The sequence below is a fragment of the Rhipicephalus microplus genome, chromosome X (assembly GCF_043290135.1).
Source record: "Rhipicephalus microplus isolate Deutch F79 chromosome X, USDA_Rmic, whole genome shotgun sequence".
Lineage (NCBI taxonomy): Eukaryota > Metazoa > Arthropoda > Arachnida > Ixodida > Ixodidae > Rhipicephalus > Rhipicephalus microplus.
This window is the reverse complement of record NC_134710.1, coordinates 107,990,294-108,011,577: the sequence shown is the minus strand read 5'-3', so window position 1 is coordinate 108,011,577 and position 21,284 is coordinate 107,990,294. Positions and strand designations below refer to the sequence as shown.

At 45.9% G+C, this 21,284-nt stretch overlaps 2 non-coding genes across 2 annotated transcripts; both read right to left on the bottom strand.

Moving 5' to 3' along the window:
• Positions 1-5,232: 5,232 nt before the first annotated feature.
• TRNAL-UAG (transfer RNA leucine (anticodon UAG)) lies at positions 5,233-5,314 on the bottom strand. Its single transcript has one exon. It is a non-coding gene; the product is annotated as a tRNA-Leu (tRNA).
• A 5,224-nt stretch (positions 5,315-10,538) lies between these two features.
• Positions 10,539-10,620, bottom strand: TRNAL-AAG (transfer RNA leucine (anticodon AAG)). Its single transcript has one exon. It is a non-coding gene; the product is annotated as a tRNA-Leu (tRNA).
• Positions 10,621-21,284: the final 10,664 nt, after the last annotated feature.

Sequence of the window (21,284 nt, the reverse complement as noted above, 5' to 3'; positions counted from 1 at the left end):
TGCAAACTAACAAGTGCATCAGTTTTGATACCTTGCTGTGTATGAAAAGCGAGCTCTTTTCGCGAACCTCATGGCCAAACCTCATAACCACGGAAATGCTCTCGACAGCGACGCGACGTAGATTGCCTTCGTGCGAACAGTCACTAGCGCAGGCAAACCATAGAGTAACATAGTAAACGTTTACTATGTTACTCTATGGGCAAACCTCATTCGCTCGACGGCTATGGTGACTAGCCACCACGCTAGCCACCATACACCGTGCCACCCACGGAGGAAGGAAAAACAAAAAGCCTTCCTCTGTGGTGCCACTATACGACGGCTTCGGCGAGCGAACTCCACAGTTGCTTGCATGAGGCCGTCTACTCGATCTAAGAAAACCGCGTAGTGAGCGGTATGCAATTTAAAATTAGAATATATTGTTGTGTAATGTAATGGAAAGTGTTTATTAATGCCTTGCAGCACTTTTTTTATGTGCACGTGCATGAACATTACGTTATTTCTTCTTTGTGCACGCGTGACTCGGGCGAAGAGGAGAGTGAGAAGAGGTGGTGACTTCGCGGCACATGAAGAAAACCAGCAGTACGTCAGTCACATCCTGTTCTGGTGCTTTGAGCACAGCGCTTCCGGACGATGGGCGATGGTTTCCAAATCTGGGGAACCGAGCGATCGCGCGAAAACTGCCTCGCGACTCGTCGCGCGAATGCCCCGTTTCGTCGCTCATAGCATCGCTCATCGCTGTCGCGTGCATTTTCGCGTTTATGAGGTTTGGCCTTGAGGCCCAGCAACTAACGAAATCGTTCCGGTGAAAGCCGAAGGCACATGAATCGTTCGTTCCGCGTCATCGTAGCCGTATTAGCCAGTTGCATTGCATTGCATGCCAATAAAAATGGTGTCAAAGCATTTCCATGGAGGGAATGATGATGAGGGGGCGAAGCGGCCGTCAGTGCGTCCGTGCTGCCATGCGTCCGTCTATATCGTCACAGGGTCCGTCCATGCATCCGTCCTTCTTTTTCATCCCACTCGTCATCATATCTTCACCAAGTGAATATGCTGTGATTCTTTCTTTCTTGAATGGTCATATATATATATATATATATATATATATATATATATATATATTTATATATATATATATAGATATATATATATATATATATATATATATATATATATATATATGATTGATTGATATGTGGGGTTTAACGTCCTAAAACCACTATATGATTATGAGAGACGCCGTAGTGGAGGGCTCCGGAAATTTAGACTACCTGGGGTTCTTTAACGTGCACCCAAATCTGAGCACACAGGCCTACAACATTTCCGCCTCCATCGGAAATGCAGCCGCCGCAGCCGGGATTCGAACCCGCGCCCTGCGGGTCAGCAGCCGAGTACCTTAGCCACTAGACCACCGCGGCGGGGCATTTATATATATATATATATATATATATATACATATATATATATATATATATATATATATAGTGGGAGTAATAATAAAATGGGCCACTTAGTCTTCGTGAAGATAGGGGATATGGCACAACGGGAGCGATAAATATATTTATTTCCCAACTCCCGAAACTGTTGGGAAATAAATATATTTATCCTTGTTGACAATGCTCCCGTTGTGCCAGATCCCATACTTTCACGAAGATTAACTGGCTTATTGAATGATTACTCCCACTATATATATATATATATATATATATATATATATATATATATATATATATATATATATATATATATATATATATATATATATATATATATATATATATATATATATATATATATATATATATATATATATATATTGTCATGACCAAGAAAGACGCTGGCGCTTCGGCACGCGGGTAGCTAGAGCAAAGAGGAGAAGAACGAAGTCAGAATAAGAACTACACAAGCAGCCAGGATCTTGAGCTGCTCCACCAGCGATACGATTGTCCCTCACACCATACATTGGTTCCCCGCGCATGTCGGCTCCGTAAACGGCGTTGCACTGAACCTGAACGAGTCGGCCCACTCAGCAGCGCGCGCGCTCACTGACCGCGCTGCTCTCGACCTGGGCGACGGCTCCAGTGCCGACGACGTGGGACATAAAGACACACCTACTACACAACGAGATTACCAAGTATTACTACATGGCGAAGCGGGCATTCCCAATGCTACATTCAAAACTCAATAGAGTACAGGCCGTCTCGTTGCGCTTACTCCAAACCCATTCGTACCCGTCGTTAGCATACCTAAACGCAATTTATCCTCACAAATTCCCCGATGCCGCCTGTGTCGTTTGCGGGCAGACCACTATATTAGCACACATGCTCTAGGAGTGCGGGTCGCTTAGACCGACTTATAACAAACCCGAGTAGGATGCGCTTATGCACAGCCCAAAACTTCAGGACCAAATCCTGGCCGTCCAGTGTGCTCGCGACAGGGCTGTCAGGCTAGACCTACCGGTCTCTACGTGGGAGTAGCCGGGTGACGCGTGGCAACCTCAGCGTCTGCACTAGACCATAATATAGTTGTTCTCACTCACTCACTAAGAACAGATGGCAAAGGATCAGGTGTTGTCTCTTGTTCTCTGTCTCGCTCATCACAATTGCGCAGTCGACGAAGAAGAAGTCTTACGTCCCGGCTACGTCATCCAGGACAGCCATGATAAGCGCCGCTTGAGGACGGCGTCAAGGCCTCCTCGGCAGCTGTTCACCTGCCGCCATTGCCACCACCGTTCGGGGACGGCGTCAAGGCCTCCTCGGTGGCTGCAGTACACAAGGGACGCTGTCCACGCGTCCTTGGCTATGGATTCTGCCGTCAGCGCAAGCCGACATGTGAACTTTCTGCGGGAAGCCACCGGTACGTGTCTTCGTGGTTCGTCGGCAGTGCGGGCTTCTCCATCCAGGAACGCCGTTCACGCTTTCTTGGCGACCGAGTCAACAACCCGGCCGCCGCTTCAGCTGCCCATCGGACCATCAGTGGACGGTGTCCATGCCTCCTCTGTGGTACCAGGGCATCACCCAATGGACACTATGCTACCACTTCGCGGCCGTAATATTCATGGGCTCCTGTCCTTTGGGAATGCTGTTCAAGCTTCCCACGGCCTGCATTCCCTGTCCGGTACTCTTCCAACACATAAGCCGCTAAGAAACGCTGTTCATGCTTCCTTGGACGTGCGTGTCACCACCGTGAGTACTACTAGAACTACGTACTTCACGGACGTGAACCAAAGTGGTTCAGAAGCCTCGTGCGACAGTGCCGTGGAGCTGCGGCGTACCATCGCACTGCTCCACGCCGAGACTAACAAACTGACAGCGTTGATCACCGAGCGAGCTCCTACAATGTTGCCAGCACTGTGTGATATTAACGCAGTGTTGGATGTAGCTGCCTCATACGACCTTGAGCCAAGCACACCGGAGCAACGCAGGGAGCTTCAGTCTTTTCTGATCGAGCTCTCACACCAGCTCGACTGCTTCGCGTCGGTGACTTCTGCGTTGCCACCTGCCGCCTCACAATCACCAGCCGTCTGCAAACTACCGGAGTTCCACGGGGTCCGGAACGACGCCGACAGCTGGGTGGCAACCTTCAACGCGATAGCAATGCGCGAGGCCTAAACGGAATCTCAGAAATGGACCGTGGCTGTAGACCATCTTCGGGAAGGTGCAGCGGCGTGGCACAGGTATGAAGGCTGGAAGCAGCAGTCATGGGCGGAGTTGAGCTGCAAGCTCATAGCTGCTTTTGGTCGTAATTCTTACCACCTCTCCACCACCACCCCGTCCAACTTGGCCGGTATTGAGGAGCAAGCTCCAGAGGCTTTCCACCTCGAGGCCACAGCTGTGCGCTGCAGCTTACCGCACGAGAAGTTAGACACTTTGTTGATGCCCGAAGTAAGTTTACTGCCGCCAGAGGCCGCTACCGAAGTCGGACCTCTTGAAGGGCGTTGCTTCAACGAAACAGCCGCAGAGAATCATCTCGACTGTGCTGCATTGCCCTTTACTGACACGCCCCTTTTCGCACACCAAGCTGAAGTGGAGCGACACCTCGAAGGTTCCTCGGAGCCCTCCAGCCGCGTGGCAGAAAGCTTCTCTGCCTGTCCTACGAATGGCGTCAGACGCAGGTGCGACACGCCACTGCTGCTCTCAGTACCCGCGCCGGTACGCGACGCCATCATGTCAGTGGAAGAGGCTGATACCAGTCCTCATACAGCTCAGTTAGAGAAGCCAGCCCCAATATCACCTTTACTGAGACAAGTGGAGACCCCAGCATCGCCTATGCTTGAATCGCCTATGCTTGAACCGCCTATGGTCATGGCGCCGGTAGAGCCCAAGGTAACCACTGCTGGTCTCACTGACCAAGATCATGAGGAGAAAGTTGGCGTCAAGATGCAGACAGCAATCAGACAGCTGCAGATGCCAAAACCGGCCGTAAATTATGTTCTCTGCCACACATCTCAGAGGTTGCGTACCCATTCTCGACACAAGCTAAGGTACACAGTGCGTCTTTTGTGATACTCTTTCGGCTACCCTCGTCCGGAGTTCAACGTCTGCTGCTGATTTCGCGGCCCGTCCGAAGCACGCTGTCAGGTGCATGTTTAGCTGCTTCCGACAGAGAGTCTCTGCACGGCCGAGACCGACCACAACGATGCAGCCAGTCTCGACCTCCCGATACACTTATGGAAGACTCTGGTACCCAGTTTCAGCGTGGCCAAGACCGACCTCCGAGATGCAGCCATTATATCGACCGCCAGATCTACCTTTGGCAGATACCGGGACCAAATCGCGGCCGAGAGCGTCGGCTGCAACGGGGCAGCCAGTGCCAGCCGCCTGAGTCCACAGCACCTTTTCAAGAGACATCGTGGCGTGCAAAAGAGCGGCCAGCTCGAGGCAGCCAGTGCCGTCCACCAGAGACGCTTCCCCCAGACCGTCGCTCCATGCTGCATTGTGGTCCGGGCTGACCACCACGATGCAGCCAAGCCCGCCCACCAAAAACTTTGTCGCCAGCTCCGCGCGCGCGCAGTCATGGCCGAGTGTCATGACCAAGAAAGACGCTGGCGCTTCGGTGCGCGGGTGGCTAGAGCAAAGAGAAAAACGAAGTCAGAATAAGAATAGCTGGCCCCGGATCGGGTGTTGTATCTTGTTCTGTCTCCCTCATCACAATATATATATATATATATATATATATATATATATATATATATGTCCCCGGAAAGATTGGCGCGTAGTGCAAGCAAGAAATGTGTGGCAGCGGTGGGATTTGAACCCACGCCTCCGAAGAGACTGGTGCCTAAAACCAGCGCCTTAGGCCACTCGGCCACGCTACCTTACTTTATTTATTTCCGGTTAAAATTCACAAACAGGTTGCTAAGATAATTATATTACAATTCACAACGAACAATACAAAAAAACTTGAAAATAACTAAGACCGTTAAGCATTACTATAACACATCACGTCCTAGAATTCCTTCATGGTCAGTAGGGCTTCTACCCTTTCTACCCATAAAGGTACACATTCGTCTGTTTTTACTACCTTGAGTAATCTTGAGATGCTTTCTTTAAAATAATCTCTTGCCGGTCTCCTGTCTGGCTCACAATGAAATCCAGCCATTCTAGAGCGCCATATACTGTGCAAGGCAGTCATCATGATAAAATAAAAAGGTAATCCATCCTCATTCTTTACTGCCAAATACCTGATCCCATGACGGTATAACGGGAACTCTTTTCTGATTGTCCTTTGTAATACGTACCAAAAATAAACTCCTTCCCAAAAGTGCAGGAAAACATGGTCAATAGTTTCTTATTTCTTGCAGATTGGACAGTGAGATCCCCCAAAGCATATAAAACCCATGCTCCTCTAGGAAGGTTCTTACAAGAAGTGTTCCGGAGTGTAATTTGAAAAAGAACGTTTTTTCACTTGGGGCTGCCCGCATTTTTTCAACTCGTTTAAGTACATTCGACCCTTGCGTGCTGTATTTAGCGCTCTGTACTGTGGGATGGGGAGCGTCGTGTCACATAAATCTTTGTACAGTTTTTCTTTCCAACAGACCACAAGCAGTCAGTTGAAAAACGAACCCACAAAAACCGCACGCTGGCCACAACTTCCTTCATGTATCCTTGCACAGTCCCCGTGGTAACCTGAGTGCTCACAACCAACTCAGGCAACAGTCTACTCAGTCTTGTTTGACACACTGTTAGTAGGAAAGGATCTCTTGTCTCGCGAAAAAAGAAAACCCTATTTACTAACTGCTTGATAAACAGATGTCCTATCCCAAGGCCTCCACACTTCACCCGTCTAAACAAATTCGTGCGACTGCACCTTTCCCAGTTAGACCCCCACACAAATATTGCAAACACCCGATGTAGTTTTTGCACATTGACCCGGGAACAGTACAGCACTTGCATCACATACAACAGCTTAGACACAAAAAAACCAGTTGCATGCAGTAGCCCTAGCAAACATGGACAGATAAGTTGCATTCCACCTATTCGCTTTCTCTTTACTTTATTTCGTTTGCTGTGTCCAATATTCATCAGTACTTTTGTATGACTCGAGCGGTCCTCCGAGATATTTAACTGGCGTTCTTGTCTATTTAATGGCTGCGAAAAAGTTTGGTGCTGAAGGCCAGTATTCGTGCCAAAAGTCGAGGCATTTACCCCAGTTTATGTGGCTTCCTGTAACTTCGGCGAAAGATTTAGAAACTCTGATTGATTCTTCAATACCTTGATAGGAAGTGCTACAAACCGCAACATCATCAGCGTATGCGAGTAGATAGACCTCTGATGATTGCACTCTAAACCCATCAATGATGTCATTCTGCAATATCGACTGACATAAAGTTTCAACATATATGCAAAACAATAGTGGACTAACAGGGCAACCTTGACGCACTGAGCGCTCAATTCTAAAGGGGGGGGGGGCAATGTCTTGTTGATGATTAGTCTCTTACTACCATTTCCATATACCATGGCTACACCGTCAATAATTATCTTACCACCATTAATGTGCTCCAATACTGCAAACAAAAGAGCGTGGGCAACGCAATCAAACGCTTTCTCCAGATCATGCTGGAGTATGAACACACGAGCTTGACTGATGTCAACACATTCGAGCACGGACCGCATTTTATGAACATTTGTTACTATAGACCGACCTTTGCTTCCACACGTTTGGTGTAGACCGACGATATCTTTTATTTCTGACTGAAGTCTAGCCGCCAAAATTTTCATTTATATTTTGTAGTCTACGTTTGTCAGTGCGATTGGCATGTACGCTGTGACGTGCCTGAGCTTTTCAACCTCGTCTCTTTTCGGAATCAGAACGGTACGTGATGCACCAAAGGATGGTGGTAATTTTTTTTCCTCATATGCCTCATTAAAAACGCCTGCAAGTATTGGAGACAATTCGCTTTTGAAACATTTGTACCACTTGGCACAAAGACCATCTGGTCCTGGAGATTTCCCAGGATTTAGCTTATCAATCGCCCGTTCAACTTCAGATGCAGATAAAGATAATTCCAAAGCCTTTTTCCCTTTCTCACTCACTTGCGGCATGCGTCCTAAATATTCTTCTTTAAATCTTTCAAGGTTTACCTGTCTACACGCAAAAAGGTTTTCAAAAGGATTTGAAGATACGGATAAAATGCTGTCGATGCCAGTTACTTTGTGACCATACTTCTCTATATTTTCGATATGATTCCGTCGAGCGTTCGTTTTTTCCACCCTTAACGCTCTTTTGATTAGCGTCTCTCCAGCCGCTAAAGCCTCCGGCCTAGCACGGACCAGTGCACCGCGGTAGCGTTCCTCGTCTTGCACGGTGCAAGTTTCCGCCTAATATTGCGTATGTCAATTTTATACTCTCCCGGTTGTTTGCACTCTGAGTCAATTAGTCTTTCGGAGTTCTTTTTCTTTCTTTTTCTTTCGTAACTCAATGCGCAAGAACGATCAATAGCTTTTATTTTTATTCGCTGCTTGAACTCTTTCCATTGTTCTGCCAGTTTAGCTTCATCATCCATTTTTATTTCATTGATGCAGTTCATTACCTGATCTAAAAAATATTCGTGAGTGATCAAGTTGGAGTTCATCTTCCACAGCTCCCATAAAATGTTCCACCTTTTGTTTTCTCTCCCATATCACATTTAACTAAAGAATGGTCACTGAAGTGTATTGGGTAGACAGCATATGTCTTGCAGCGGGCTATTGATTCAAGGAACACGTGAATGCGATCAAGGCGTGCATGGCTATTGCCCTGAAAATGTGTGAAACGCATATACCGCGTTCCCTCCATACCCACGTCTTCTAACTCGAATTCAGTAACTATGTCCGCTAGCGTCCTGCTACTTTTATCGTAAATGGCGCATCCATTTGGTCGATCTCGACCGTTGAGGACACAGTTAAAATCACCAAGTAATACAGATTTCCTTTCCAAAGGGAAGTGCTGCTTTATGCTTGAAAAAAAAAGTGATCGCTCCTCGCAAATGGTTGGTGCATAAATACACACTATACGCCACTGACATTCATTGAATACAAAATCACAGGAAATCAATCTACCAGACGCGCAAGACAAGGTATCTTGCACAACCAGACCCGGTAACTTCTTAATGAACAAAACACATCCTGCAGACCTGCCTATTGCTTAACTTACAATTGCGTAGTAACGCGCCGTAAACCTCAGCATCATGCCCCGGGTCTCTTCCTCACCGTCTACGTTTGTTTCTTGTACAGCTAGTACATCCAGATCACGATCCACGCGCAGCCTGTAGACTTGGCTCTGTTACCACTTGGCGGCAAGACCTCGAACATTTAACGTTGCCACTCTAAGATTCGGTGCAAAAGCCATGTGTACACAGTGAAGAAGTTAGCCCGGGGCATGATGCTTACCTTCAGCGTCTAGCATAGAGCTAGACATCTTCGGAGCCTCCAGGTGGACCCGTGCCACTGGAGGACAAAGGTGCCCAGTGTTTGTCCAATATCGGGTTGGGACTCAGCCTTGTGCTGCTGCGTCTGAATGAAGTCGCCTTCGCAGGTGGCCCCTCTTCACGCTTTTCACTGGACACCTCACGCCGTCCTGCAGCCTGTTTGTGGGGTCTTTTGCTTGGCGCCCCATCACTGATACTCTCGCACGACACCGGAAGTTCGGTCAATTCCACCGGTAAGGCTCCTTTGATGGGGTGCTTGTGAAGCCTTCCTTGGTTTGGCCGGCTGGCTCTTGAGTAACCTCCCCAGATGCTATGTCTGCTTGTACTGTTGGTTCATCACCACCATTCGGCGTGGCTGTAACTGTTGAAGCATCTGGGTTCGCCACGTCACCTGCGCCTTTCGTCGCGTCTTCAACCTCGGTCGCGTCCATCACCAACTCATCTGTGTCTTCACCTTCAGCTGATCCGATAGCTGATGCGTACGTGCGCATGCACTCATCTTCGCTGTGGCCAAACCGCCGACAACGCGAGCATCGGGGTACCTTACATTTTCTTCTAACATGGCCGGTACCTTGCCAGCGCAGACACTGCATTGGCCGACCGGGTGCAACCACGAGTGCCAGTTCACCAGCCACCCTGATTTGATGCGGGATATCTTCAAACTTTACGCCACGCCACTCTTGAGCTTAAGGAGCACAGACCGTGTGTTTGACCCCTTGTCCCCGACTCCTTGAACACGCCAATGCTCCCGGGTGACTTGTACGACCTTCCCAAAAGCCGCCAACGCCGTTCGCACGTCTTCATTGTTGACGCCATACAGCAGTCAATGAAGACGCAGCCGCACCTGCTGATCCTGGGGGCCTACGATGATGCAGCGTCGACCCTTGACTTTCAGCTTCTTCACGTCCAGAAAGCGTCTCGTAGCGTCCGCGTTGTTCATGGTGACTGCCCAGACATGATTTATCTGGTAGGCCCCCAGTGCCAACACCTCCGGCAGTAGTCCTGTAGGTCCGAGCGCGTCTCGGAAATCTTCTACTCGATACGGTCTGCCATGCACATTTGGAGACTTTTGAAAATACGTAAGCAAACGAAGGTCATGCAGGACGAAAATAGAATGGTTTTAATCGAGCGCCATTCAAGCTAAAGAGCCTCAGTGAAAAAAAATATTCAACTATTCAGATGGTAGCCCAAAAGCCAAGATTGAACGAATATTTTCCTCCGTCCGTGCGTCCGTCTATTCATGCGCCCGTTTCCGTCCGTCCACGTGTCCATCAGTGCGTCCGTCCGGGCATGCGTGCGTCCATGCGTCCGTCCGTTCTTTTAGCCACACTCGTCATCACTCACCTCGTGAATATGATGTGATATTTTCTTTCTTTCTTTCTTGATTATATATATATATATATATATATATATATATATATATATATATATATATATATATATATATATATATATATATATATATATATATATATATAATATACGGTGAAAGACGGCGACGGCGATGGCAAAAAGCTAGCCGAGAATGTTTACGTAATTGGTATCGCAAAAAAAATTAAAATAGGAAACTTCTGCCAACGGTGGCATTGAGGCAACGCCCCCGAAAAGACCGGTAGTGCAAGCAAAAATTGTCTGGCAGCGGTGGGATTCGAACCCACGCCTCCGAAGAGACTGGTGCCTTAAACCAGCGCCTTAGACCACTCGGCCACGCTACCGCTTTTTTTTTTACCATGGTATTTATTAAAGTACTTGGGCAATCATGACAAAATCAAGCGAACAAAAGTACAATCAAATCGCGAAAGTAAGCGTTTTAGTGTTACTCATAAACACTAAATGCCTAACAGAGCGCGAGTTCTTCACATTGAGAGTTCTTCACATTGTGTTATACAAACAAAAAAGGGGTGAGGTCAAACAGTTCTCTAAGACGGAGTACCAGTCCGGTCTAAAGTCTAGCTCGTCGTAAATGTTTTTCAGGTGGATAGCCATTTGAATGAAGTGTGTGCTTGAAGAGGTGGTGGGCTCTACATTGCGGTCTTGCATTCGTGTCTTCCACAAGCTGTGCATACCCATGAGGAAAAACATATCATATCAAGCGCTTCATCAAGCGCTGCTGTCAGAAGATAACGTATTGTGTGAGAAATAATGAAAAAAAGTTTTTCCAGTGCTCGCTGAAGGACATCCCAAAACAGTATGGCATCTTTGCAGCTAACAAAGCAATGTTCAATCGTTTCCGGCACATCACATAGACGGCAGTTAACAGACGGAATGAGAATACCTTTTCTTTCTAACCATGTGTTTACCGCCAATGTTTCAGAGTGAAGTTTATAGAAGAATGTTTTTGAATTCGGTGGAATGTACATTTTGCGCACTCGCTTCAACACATCGTGACCTGGAAGATTGGCGTAGAGTGAACGGTACAATGGAGTTGGGAAGAGTGTACTCAGTAGGTCCTTATACAGCGCCTTGTGCGATACTGTGTACAGGTATTCTACAGAGAAGCGACCTTTAAGGAACTGAACTGCGAGGTAAACCTCCTGCATGAATCCCCACAAGCATGGGCGTTCGGAAAAGTTGGATGAAACAATTAAATCTGGTAAGCAATCAACGAGTGTAACCTGCAAGAAGGAACGGATTACAGGATGGGAATTTTCTCGAAAAAAGAAGAATCGGGACACTATTTGCCATAGATAAAGGTGCTTTAGTCCTAACCCACCCCCACTAACTGGCTTGAATATATTATCACGACGCATGGGCTCAAAACGGAATCACTCGGTGCCCCCGTATGTCTGATCAAGAAGAATAATGTTAGGTGGGTACACCACATGTGTGCTGCAAGAGCATCAATGCAACACAATGGAACTACCTGAACTTAATCCAGCCACATTGATAATAAAAAGCAATTACACTCCTAGCGATCGCTGTCGGGTAGTCCCAGGGAGTCTCCGAAGCACACATTACCAATAGTTTTTCAAATAAACTTTAATAAATAATTTGGATACTTTTAAAAACACGCAAACAAACGAAGCTGATACCGGACAAAAGTAGAATGGTTTTAATTGAGCGCCATTTGAGCTAAACAGCCTCAGTGAAGGAAAACAAATAATAAACTATTTAGATGTTAGCTTAAAAGCTAGAATGAACGAATATTTTTTTTCCGTCCGTCCGTTCGTGCGTCCGTCTGTTCATGCGCCCGTCTGTCCGTCCATGTATCCCTCAGTGCATCCGTCCGGGTGTGCATGCGTCCATCCGTTCGTCCTTTTCGCCCCACTCGTCATCATTCACCTAGTGAATATGCTGTGATTTTCTTTCTTTTTTGAATGTTCGTATATATTTACACACACACACACACACACACACACACACACACACACACACACACACACACACACACACACACACACACACACATATATATATATATATATATATATATATATATATATATATATATATATATATATACGTATTCATATGCGGTCAATGACGGCGACGGCAAAAATTCAGCCCAGAATGTACATACAATTGCTCTCGCAATTAAAAAAATACAAGTGAAAACTTCTGCCAACGGTGGCATTGAGGCAACGCCCCCGAAAAGGCTGGTGCGTAGTGCAAGCAAAAAGTGTGTGGCAGCGGTGGGATTTGAACCCACGCCTCCGAAGAGACTGGTGCCTAAACCAGCGCCTTAAACCACTCGGCCACGCTACCTTTTCTTTTTGCTTTATTGCCTGTTTACAGGCGCATACATCAAACCACAAGCAGAACAAAAACAAGCAGTAACAGTCGGACAGAAACTTAAAATTCCCTAAGTGCTGCCAAGGGCTCCACCCTCGACAACCACTCAGGTAAAATCTCCTGAGTTTTCTGCAGTTCAACATACTTGGCCATACATTCACGGAAATACATTCGTGCAGGCCGTGCATCCTGATCGCGATAGAAACCCGCCATACGGGCCCGCCATAAACAGTGAAGTCCACATAGCATATTCAAATCAAAAGGCATTCCCTCTTCGTCCACTATTGGCAGAAATCTTATACCATATGAATTTAAAGGTAATTCTTTCTGTAACGTCCTTTGAAGTACATCCCAAAAATATACTCCTTCCCAACAATTTAAGAAAACATGGTCAATATTTTCCGGTTTTTTACAGATAAGGCAATTGGTCCCCCAAGGTAAGTAAAAACCACGGTCTGCTTGAAATGTCCTGACTGATAGTGTACCTGTGTGCAGCTTGAAAAAGAAAGACTTCGCGCCAGGAGCCACTTGCATTCTCTTCACTCGTTTAAGCACATCTTTCCCTTCACCTCCAGCGTGCATGGCACGGTACAGCGGTTCAGGTAAAACAACATCGCATACATCTTTGTACAACTTCTTTCGAGTCACTGAAAACAAATATTCATTGGAAAATCTAACAGATAAATACCATACACTTAGAATAACCTCTTTAAGATACCCGCGCACAGCACCGGTCATGTCAATCGTGCTAACCACATATCCAGGTAAAGCCCGCGTCAGTCTCATTTGGCACACTGTACGTAAGAAAGGGTCCCTTGTGTAGCGAAAAAAAAACCTATTTACGACTTGGCGTATGAAAAGATGTGTTAAACCAAGCCCTCCGTGTTTCACTTTTCGAAACAGATTAGTTCGACTGCATCTCCCCAGTTCGAAGCCCACACGAACACTGCGAAGATACGATGGAACTTCTGTATGTTTGCCCTTGAACAATGCAATACTTGCATCACATACCAAAGTTTTGAGGCAAAGAAAAGATTACAGACAGTCGCCCTAGCAAACACTGACAGATGATTACCGTTGCATCTATTAGCTTTCATCCGGATTTCTTTCACTTGTTCTTGCCAGTAGTTCTCATTATCTTTATAAAATTCCAGTGGCACCCCTAAGTACTTGACAGGTGTGGTCACCCATTTAACATTGGCAAAATAGTCTGGTTTTGATGACCACTCTTCATGCCAGAAACCCAGACACTTTCCCCAGTTTACTAGACTGCCAGTTGCCTTGCCGAACCTTTTAACCACACTGATGGTAGTGGTAACACTATCTTGATCGATACAACAAACAGCCACATCGTCAGCATATGCCAAAATTTTAACTTTGGATTCTTGTAATCTAAAGCCACGAATGCAACTGTTTTGAGCTATTGCTAAGCACAACGATTCTATATATAAACTGAAAAGTAGGGGACTCAGCGGACAGCCCTGACGCACAGAACGCTTTATGTTAATTGTATCTCCTAGCGTCTTATTGATTACCAGTCGGGTTGTGCAGTTCCGGTATGCCATAGATACTCCATCTATGATTACAACACCAACGTTGACATGGTCAAGAATGGCAAGCAGAAGGTTGTGGGAAACACAATCAAAAGCTTTCTCGAGATCAATCTGTAGAATGGCTACCCCTACTTGATTGGCATCGCTACACTCGAGCACGCAGCGCATCTTGCGTATATTAGTCACAATGGAGCGTCCCATAATCCCACATGTTTGGTGAGGGCTTACTAATTCTTTGATTACCCCTTGAAGTCGCCGTGCTAGTACTTTCATTAAAATTTTGTAATCACAATTAGTTAGTGATATCGGTCTATATGAAGAAACTAATTTTAACTTCTCCGAGTGTTCTGTCTTAGGTATCAAAACTGTATGTGCTTCACTAAAGGACCTAGGGAGGACATTAAGTTTATAAGCTTGATTGAAGACATCTGCAAGTACTTGAGATAATTCATTTTTGAACTCCTTATAAAACGAAGCACTAAGCCCGTCCGGCCCTGGAGATTTACCAGGATTCATTTTATCTATAGCCCTTTCTACTTCCGTTGGCGTTATAGATAGCTCTAAAGCTGATTTGGTGTTATCTGACAACTTCGGCATTCTGCTAAGGAACTCCTGCTTAAATGCCTCTGAATCAATGGGCGTGGCAGCGAAGAGTCCTTCGTAGTGTTTGCCAAATGCTCGTCCTATGCTCTCATTGTCTGCAACTTCGATACCGTTGACTTCAATGGCATCTATGTGATTTCGTCTGGCATGACTCTTCTCTAATCCAAGCGCTCGCTTCGTCGGGCGATCATCCACAGTCATTGATGTTGCTCTGGCTCGCACTAGCGCTCCGCGATAGCGTTCCTCCTCATATACCTCTATCCTCTGTTTGATACTCCGCAAATCGTCACCATATACTCCAAGTTTTTCACATTCAAGAGCTGTTAGTCTCTCAAGTGTTCGTCTAAGCTCTTTCTCATTCTTCTTAGATAAAAAAATAAAACGCTAGATCTCTCTATTGCTTTTATTTTGATTCGCTGCTTGAATAGCTCCCATTCTTCTCTTATTTTGTCCATACACTCTAGGTTAATATTACTTAATTCTTTAATAACTGATGCGCTAAACGACTCATCCCTCAAGAGGTTAGAGTTCATTTTCCACTGTTCCCAAGAAAAGGCGTTCCTTTCTTTTTTTGACCCGATATTGCATTTTACAAGACAGTGATCGGAAAAGGAAACAGGGACAACATTATAACTGCTACACTGGGATATCGCATCTGCAGTAAGGTAAAGTCGATCCAATCGGGCATTACTTGTGCCTTGAAAGTGTGTATACTTCACATCTCGGGAGCTATGCAAACACTCCACTACATCTACTAATTCGTGTTCAATAATCACCTGTGCCAGGACATCACTGCTTCTATCTTTAACGTTGCGCCTGCTTGATCTATCACTTTCATTCAAGACACAGTTGAAATCACCCACCAATAAGAGTTTCCTACCAGTACACATATGTTGTCGTAAATTGGAAAAAAAACCCGATCTTTCCTGGCCAATAGTTGGAGCATAAACACATATAATGCGCCATTCAGTGTCACAATAAACAATATCACACCATACTACTCGGCCTGAAGAGCAAGAAAATACATTTTCTATGACTAATCCTGGCAGTTTTCTAACAAAAAGAACACATCCCCCTGATGTGCCTATGGTCTGGCTCACAGTGGCAAAATACCATGATGTAAACTTAAGCACCATGCTCCCAATCTCCTCCTCGCCTTCAACTTTCGTCTCCTGCACTGCAAGCACATCCAGATTTTCTTCCAATAACAACCGGTAGACTTGGCTTTGCTTCTTCTTTGAAGCCAAGCCTCTAACATTCAGCGTGGCGAAGCTAAATGATACTTGAGGCGCCATTACAACCATGTGGAGGAGTTAGGCCTGGAGCATGGCGCTTACCTTGCACGTCTAGCGCTACGCTAGACGCCTCCAGGACCGTCCGACCGCCCGGTTTCACTGCACAGTAGAATTGAATTGTTCACAGCTTTTTTGTCCGTGGTGCCACCAGCTCTTGCTCTCATGTTGGTGCGTCTGCCAGTCGGCGTCTTCGCCGGTGGTTCTTCCACGCTACTTGCACTGTTCTTGTCTCCCGTCTTCACAGGTTCTTCCAATGGTCTTTTAATGGCTGAAACGGCACCGCTGGGCCAAGAGACGCGGCTGGCGTTGCACGTGTTTCCGTCTACCTTCATGTTGAAACCAACGCTACAGGAGGCACCATCGACAACTTGGCCTTGCTCCGACGCATGGGCAGACGCTCCGGCTACTTCACAGCCTGCGTCTGTCACCGCATTGTCAGCTGTATCGGTCGATACAGCTGCAGAACCTGGTCGAGTGTCAACAGGTGCCGGTGTAGATTCGTCTACTGATGTTGCAGATGTGAAAATCAAATTTTCTGCGACTTGATCTCCGCAACCTTGAGCCGCGTCCTCTGCTTCCGTCACGTCCATAATGTGTTCTGACGCATCTTCGGCCTCCGCTGACGCGGTCACTGTGGCGTACGAACGGACGCATTCCGCGTCCCCATGCCCGAAACGCCGGCAACGCGAGCACCGAGGCACCTTACACTCGCGACGCACATGTCCTGTTCCGCTGCAACGCAGGCATTGCATAGGCCGACCTGGGGCTACCACTAAGGCTAATTCACCGGCGACTCGTATCTGATGAGGTAGGTCCTCGACTTTCATACCGCTTTTCAGCTTAATGAAAACAGTGCGGGTCGTCGAATTCTTCTCATTTACTCCTTCCAGACGCCAGCGTTCCCGGGTCACTTCTGTAACTTTCCCGAACGCTGCCAAAGCCGTGCGGACATCTTCGTCCGAAACGCCGCGTAACAGCCAGTGAAGCCGCAGCCTCACCTTCTGCTCCTGAGGGTCGATAACGAGGCAGCGGCGTCCCTTGACCTGGAGTTCTTTCAGTTCAGTCAACCTCTTCGTCGCCTCCTGGCTGTTAAAGGTGACGGCCCACACATGGTTGATCTGGTAGGCGCCCAATGCAATTACGTCGGGAAGCAGTCGTTCCTTGTCCAGGGCGTCTCAGAAATCTTCGACCTTGAAAGGCCTCACTCGAATATCACCGTGCAAAAACACAGTGTTCAGAACAATACGTCCTGTTGGCAAATTCGGCAAGATGATCTCATAATCCTTGTCACTTTCGTCTGTAATCCTGTTTCCGCGGCCACCAAGGACTACCTTTGCCGCCCCGCGGGAGCCCATGATTCCTGCGTCCGACGCGTGCGAGTGCCGGCGAAAGAATCACTCGGCCACGCTACCGCCGGAATTCCTCGGTGCCCCCGTATGTCTGATCAAGAAGAATAATGTTAGGTGTGTACACCACATGTGTGCTGCAAGAGCATCAATGCAACACAATGGAACTACCTGAACTTAATCCACTCACATTGATAATAAAAAGCAATTACACTCCTACCGATCGCTGTCGGCTAGTCCCAAGGAGTCTCCGAAGCACATATTACCAATAGTTTTTCAAATTTATTTATTTATTTATTTATTTATTTAGTTATTTATTTATTTATTTATTTATTATACCTCTAATGCCCCAGTAGGGTGTGTTACATGAGGGGTGGGCTGTGGTACAAATTTCTTTCGATGTGGGTTTTGAACAGAGCTTGGCTTGTGTGGTGCATGACGTCGGGTGGAAGATCATTCCAATCCTTTGAACGAGTGTAGGTAGGCAGTTGTGCGGGTATGCGCAGGATAAACAGAGTTGTGGTGGCAAGAACGAGAAGAGATTCGGTGTGCGGGCAAGATACTGGATGCGTCAGACAATGAATGAAACAATTTGTGAAAAAGGGTTAGTCTAGCAGCCTTGCGTCGCAATTCTAGAATCTGAAGTTGGGCTTTGTCTTTCAGATTAGTGACACTTGAGTGTTATGAACATTCAGAGTAAATGAACTTTGCTGCCCTATTCTGAATAGATTCCAACATTTTAGATAGATTAGATTGGTGTGGGTCCCAGACGGTGCAAGCGTATTTGAGTTTCGGGCGTACTGATGTTACGTATATATATAGACTAAACGTTTTACAGGAGGAGGGACAAGACGTAAGTTTCGTCTGAGGTAGCCAAAAAGTTTATTTGCTTCATTACAAATATTTATTATGTGGGGTGTTCAATTAAGATCGGAAGTTATGTTTATACCTAAATACCTATAGGAGTCCACGGGGGACAACTTAGAGTCAAAATTAAAGTATGTCCGAGCAGGGTAATGTTACCTACGGTGAAAAGAAACGACAGACGTTTTGTTAATATTTAGAGTCATCAACCAAGTTCAGCACCACGTTACAATTGTTAATAGATCGTTTTGAAGAATGCAGGAGTCATTAGGGTCATCAATAGGGCGATAGATGACACAGTCATCTGCGAATAAACGAATACTTGATGATATACTATTAGGGAGGTCGTTTATATAAATTAAGAATAGGAGGGGACAGAGGACTGTACCCTGGGGTACACCTGAAACTACTTGACGACGGGATGATGATACCTGGTTTGCACAAACAAACTGTTCACGGTTTAAAAGAAAATTGACGGCTGTATTTCCGATGGAGGCGGAAATGTCGAGGCCCGTGTGCTCAGATTTGGGTGCACGTTAAAAAACCCCAGGTGGTCAAAATTTCCGGAGCCCTCCACTACGGCGTCTTTCATAATCATATGGTGGTTTTGGGACGTTAAACCCCACAAATCAAATCAATTAAAAGAAAATTTTGGATCCAGTTTAAAACGGCAAGGTCAAGGTTTAAGCGTGATAGTTTTAGAAAGAGGCGCTTATGGGGTACCTTATCAAAGACTTTTTTGTAATCTAGAAAGAGAGCGTCAACAGGAATATTATGATCAAGACATGTGCTGATATCGTTAATAAAAAGCGCGAGTACAGTGTCACATGAGAGGCCTATCTGAAAGCCGTGCTGACTGGGGTGGAAAACATTTACAGACCAAATGAATTTCACGGTTTGATAGTAGATAATATGTTCCATAATGCTTACAGCATATGCACATTAGTGATATTGGACGGTAGCTGAAAGGAGAGGATGACGGACCTTTCTTGGGAGGGTGAATGATCTTGCCGACCTTCCAGTCTCGTGGCACCACTCCAGATGACAAGGATGGCTGAAAAATATGAGACAGTATAACAGCAGAAAAATGTTTAGTGTTTATCAGAACTTTAGAATTTATGCAGTCAATTCCAGCTGATGACGTCACTTTTAATGACTCGATCACTTTAATGATACCGTGAGGTTCAAAGATGACGGTAGGCATAACAGGGAAATCATGAGTGGAAGCACAAGGAAGTAATACTTCGGGTTCATCGGTAAAGACAGAACAAAATGTAGAATTTATTGTTTCTGCGACATAGCACTCAGGGATTGTAACATTTTGTGGATCGCATAACGAGATAGGTTTCACATGAGTTGGGTTAATGGTCTTCCAGAACTGTTTGAGGTTAGTGCGTATCATGTCTGGGAGTGTAGACGAGAAGAACGTTCGCTTAGCATTTGAAATTGTGGATTCGTAAAGCTTTTCAGTATCACAATATTTTTCCCACGCTTGCTTAGAATTCGATGCCTTAGCCGAGTGGAAATGTCTCTTCTTTTTGATGTTAAGGCTTTTTAATGCGTTGTTGTATCACGGAGAAGTAGCACCTTCTGTAATGGTGATGGTAGGAACATAGGTGTTTATTAATTGTTGCGTTTTCTCTTTGAAAAGTTCCCAGTTTTCGTCAACAGACCGTTTCCAAAAATCTCTGAGAAACCAATCGTAAAAAGAGGAAAGTTCGTTATTCATGCTTTCATAATTGGCTTTGTCGTGTAGTGTTATTCTTTTCTTAATTTAGTTTTTCTTGTGGGGGGGGCGGTTCGGTAATTTGTATTGGAAACTGGCATGAATGACTGAGTGATCGCTTAGGCTGGTTAGATTAGAAAAAGACGAAATTTTATCAGGTTCTGACGTTAGGACTAAATCTAGCAGGCTTGTTGAATGATGGGTTGTTCGTGTAAGGAATGTTATCACTTGGGATAAATTGAACGTTAGGCAAATATCTTCAAAGTCACTTTCAATATTATTTTTTGAAGTCGTTAATGCTAAGTTGGGCCAAGTTATTGAGGGTAAATGGAAGTCTCCGAGTAGCAGGAGAGGGGAAGCGCCCGATTCAGAAGTTGCCAGTTGGAGAGCATCATAAAAGTTTCCAATGAATGAAGGATCAAAGTCAGGGGGGCGGTAGGAAACGCCAATGGTAATGGGTGGAGCGGCAGCTTTGCAGCAGATGAAGATAATTTCGAGGCAAGGAGGAATGTCTAATGCGCAGCATTGCAAACTATGGTGAGCTGCGATTAAGGCCCCCCCCCCCCTGTTTTTTTTTTGGCGATCGCAGCGAAAAATATCAAAATCAGCAAATATAAGAAGCAACTCTGAGTCGGATATAGATGAATTCGGCCATGTTTCGGCTAGTACTACTAAATTACACTCGGTAGGCTGGATGAGATTGTGCAGGAAATCGCGTTTAGGCAATAGGCTCCTAATGTAAGTATAAATAACTGAAAGAAAGTTTTCCGATTGAAAATGGGCTTTAGAGGGTAGCTATGGTGCACGTGAGAGTACCGTTTGTGTAGTTGGGTAAAAAATGTGTCCTCTCGTCAATGGTTAATTTGCGGTATGCGAGCTTATAAGGTCGGGGATGGGCTTTGCCGAATTTGATCAGTCGTTTGTGTATCAGACTGGTGTTGGAGGAGTAATCTTGTGAAATCCTGTACGTAGTATTTTTCAGGGTTTTTTTTTGCGTTCGATAGAATACGGTCTTTATCTTTCAAATGCGTGAATTTTACAATTATGGGCCTATCTTTGCTAGGATGGAATGTTCCCAGTCGGTGTGCGCGTTCAATATTGCGTGGGTTGAGCGTCGGGTTGAGGGCAGCCTTGCAGGGATCTGATTAAAGCCTCCGATCGGGCCCACGTTTCGCGTCCGGAATTTTTGTGTCCACAAAAGATAAGGTTATTTCGCCGGGCTCTATCGTTGAAATTGTCAATACTGCAAGCTAGTTCAGC